Below are 3,868 nucleotides of genomic sequence, written 5' to 3' on the forward strand. Positions count from 1 at the left end.
AATTACTATACATCAATTATAGTAATATGTATGCATGTATAGTCATAGTCATATTGTATTAGAAGGGATGGTCCCTTTCAATACAGAATTACATCTAGTAATACGAAAAGTTCCTTTTTAATTGTAAAGTTGTGAGTAAAATTTTATTATTTCTTTATATTTTAATTATTTTTAATTTATTTATCTTCATTTTTTTCTTAAAGTTAAAAGTTGTTTATAATTTTTCTTTAAGTTACGTTTGTTTGTGGGTTCATGTGTGTGTTTATGCTCACAGATTTAAAGTGAAAATCAAAATCTTTAGGATTTTTAGAAATGATTCTGAAATGAAAAAATAAATAAATCAATGAAACATTATTAGTTCATGGAAAACATGGAGTATCATAATAAAAAAAATCCAGTGTATCATTATTCACATGAATCATATTTTCTAAAAAAAAGAATTGATCATAAATACACCTAATCTGTGTTTGAATAAGGCGATAAGATAACACTAAAGGAGTCCACACCTAAACAGCACATTGAAGGTGGTTACTTCACAAGTCACAATGTTTTCCAAAAGGAATATCTGCATATTTGTGTTAACTTTGGGTATGGAGTGGTCATTACCTTGATTTACATATCATAGTGCAATTTATTTTATCTTTTTTGTTTCACTAGTGTTGTTCCATTCGTTGTTTTCGGAGGTGGATGCCAGAAGGAAAGTGCTTGAAGGAAGGAATGTTTTGTTGCGGGAAAATTACAGTAAGAAAACCTTTGATACCTTTTTAAATAATCTATGCAATTATTATTATTATTTTTTAATATTTAGAATTACTATAAGTTGAATGTTTTCCATTCTACTATAATCCAGTGAAGCTTATCACATTTTAGAATTATGCAATATTTGGGTTAAAAAATGTATATGTGCTAAAAATTCTATACACTGAATATTCAAAATATTTTTCTTTTAAACGAAAACTATTTTTGTCCACATTTTTACTTATAAATTAGTTGCAACCATTTACGACCAGGATAGTAGTACATATATAACACCATTGGACATCTATATAACAAACTAAAAAAAAATTAAGTAAATGATAATAATTAAAAAAACTGTTCATATAAAGGAGGATAATATCATTTGGAAGGAATAAAAAATATAAGCTATTATAAAAATACAGATTTATAAATATATTTGTTCTCATTAACTATTATAGAGAAAATATAATTTTACCTGCTTCATTATTACATTAATTTGCAAATTAATATATATTAAAAATTTTAATTGTAATTGTAATAATTTATAAATATTCTTTTTACCGGTAAAATATAATAGCATAGTAAAAGATATAACGTATAAGATATAACACAAAATTTCCTTATTTATAAAATTGTGATACCTATAATTTGTTTTGTGGATAAATACCAATTTTTTTGTTATATTTTCCTATAAGTTCACTAGGTATGAATAAAATTTAAAAAATGGAAATATTTTTATTTATTTGATGTTTCCATCTATAACTTGGCCATTGTCAAAAAGTGATTAGAATGTTTAGATTATTCATCCTTGCAGTGTCATTTAATTAATAATTAATTTTCCTTAGATTTACTTTCCCAATGTTACACTTATTAAATATTTTAAATACGTAATTATGCAATACACATTGAAATTTTATTCTATGCAAACAGAATTTTTATTATGAAGAATTCATTCATCTGTGAATTCTTTGTAAGGGATAATCTGCAGAGAAATGAACACTAGTTCACATACTGAAAGTTTTGAATGTATATAACTGCTCTTCAACATCTTAGATAAGTGTTTACATTCGTGGCTCAGTTGAATCACCATTGCCACCAACTACAGAACAATCCCCCAAAAAATACATATTAGTACAGCAATAGCGAAAAATGTAGTGCTTTAACACTGAAGGCACAACTATCTGTTAGCCGCTGAAGATACAGCTGGGGAAGAATGTTTCTAATTAATTCCCTGGCTGGAATTCAAGCCCTCATAAATGTCTGAGAACTCAGTTCAGATCTGACAGTAAGTGAATCCTTCTAAATGTTCTCAGAATATAGATTCTCACGAGCTTGATCATATGTTTCCTAATGCTTTCCTATGTGATTCCTATGACTTGCATGTGTTACTGATTCTTGTTTTCTTCAAACCATTAATTTAGTGACAACAACTTTCTGTATCAGATTTCAGAAAGTTAATCATAAACCACTATGATGAGACTAGACCACATTCTTTTCTAGTGACATGCTGCAAAATTAACAGCATGCAAATTCTTTCACTCTCCCCATTTCGCCCAAACCTTGCATTTTACCCTTTTCCCCACACATAGCATGTCATTACACATGTCATTTGTGTAATTTCCGCAAGTTGGTGATTTTTGTTTGCATATTCATTTCCATCATGTACACAATGTAGGGTAAGGTAATACACATTTATCATACTGATATTTTTATAATAGATATTCAAAGATTTGAGAATATAAGAAAAACAAAAAAATATGGAACTAGTACGGTTGTTAATAAATATGTTGAAAATTCATTATTTTCTATTGATTCAAAACCATATAGGTACTTTACTATATACCTATTACATTTATTAGAGCAAAATAATAAAAAGGAATGCATATCACTATCATGATACATAACAAAAAATTATGTTTTTAACAATAATAATATTTTATAGCGGAGCCAGTTCTTCCTGTCTGGGTGAAGATATTACTCATAGGAGTTGGTATCTTGTTTGGTGGTGCTATATTATATGGTGTCTTGTGCAAGTGCCTTGTGAAATGAATCATCAACAAAACAACATCTTATAATTTTTAATTTGGCTCATTGTACAAAGATTTTAATATACTTTTGTAATGAAATGCTATTGTAATATATGATTATATATTATCCTGATTTTATGATTTCCTGCACATAGTTTAAACTTTTATTTATATAAAAAAGTAAAATTCTTAGCACAATATAGAAACAGGCAAAAGATATTGTATGAAGTAGTTAATAAATTATTTTATATATGTGTTAATGTTATCATTATGGAATATCATTATAGAATCATTTTAGCATTATACTAAGCATTAGATGAAAAATATTCAAAGTATTTCTCTAAAGAAATTATATTCAATGTTTCAAAAATATTTCTTTCTCATTAAATTTCAAATATTTATATTTTAAATAAATTTTAATAATCACTAATGTTGCAAGCCAAGAAAAGACTGTTTTGTTATTTTAGCTCTCTTCTTTTTTAATGGAACATTTAATCATCTTTATACAAAAATAAATAACTTATTATTGAAACCACAATTTAATTAGTATTATGATTATTTTTTTAATTTTTGTAAAACAAATTATTCTTATACTTTTAGCATAAGAAAATAGTAAGTAAAAATATAGTGACTGTTTACTTAAATATTCTTTATGTATAACTAGAAAGTAAAAAGTTTTCATTTAAAAATATATATATAAGTGTTAAATATGCATTTAACTATAACTATAAAAATAAAAATAAAAAATAAAAAAGGAAGGAAAGTGTATTGTAAAAAAGTTTTAAATCTAAGATATAAATTTTTTAGAAAAAGTTATGTAAGTAAGGAATCTATTTAAAAACAAAATTTTATGTAGTTATTATGACATTATTTTAATGATTAATTTATTTTAAAGATGGGACAAAGGCAATTAGCCTGCAATTTTAAGTTTTTAAAAAAGAAATGACATCAATATTGAAGGTAGGGCCAAAGAAATCAATGTGTATTTGTTATATAAAAATAAAAATACTTTTTGTAGGTGGTATCCTTGAGAATGGCCTGAGGGCCAAAACGTTGGAAAAATTTCAAAGAATAAAAGTTGAAAGGAAAAAAAGATCAAAATT

General features: G+C 25.4%; 1 long non-coding RNA gene across 1 annotated transcript; it reads left to right on the top strand.

The window, feature by feature from the left end:
• The first annotated feature begins 464 nt into the window (after positions 1-464).
• On the top strand, positions 465-3,754 carry LOC106683323 (uncharacterized). The gene is made up of 3 exons (XR_001343535.2): positions 465-588; positions 658-741; positions 2,681-3,754. It is a non-coding gene; the product is annotated as an uncharacterized lncRNA (long non-coding RNA).
• Positions 3,755-3,868: the final 114 nt, after the last annotated feature.

This window comes from Halyomorpha halys, unplaced genomic scaffold, assembly GCF_000696795.3.
Source record: "Halyomorpha halys isolate HHAL.00 unplaced genomic scaffold, Hhal_1.1 Scaffold478.1, whole genome shotgun sequence".
In the NCBI taxonomy this organism is placed as follows: domain Eukaryota; kingdom Metazoa; phylum Arthropoda; class Insecta; order Hemiptera; family Pentatomidae; genus Halyomorpha; species Halyomorpha halys.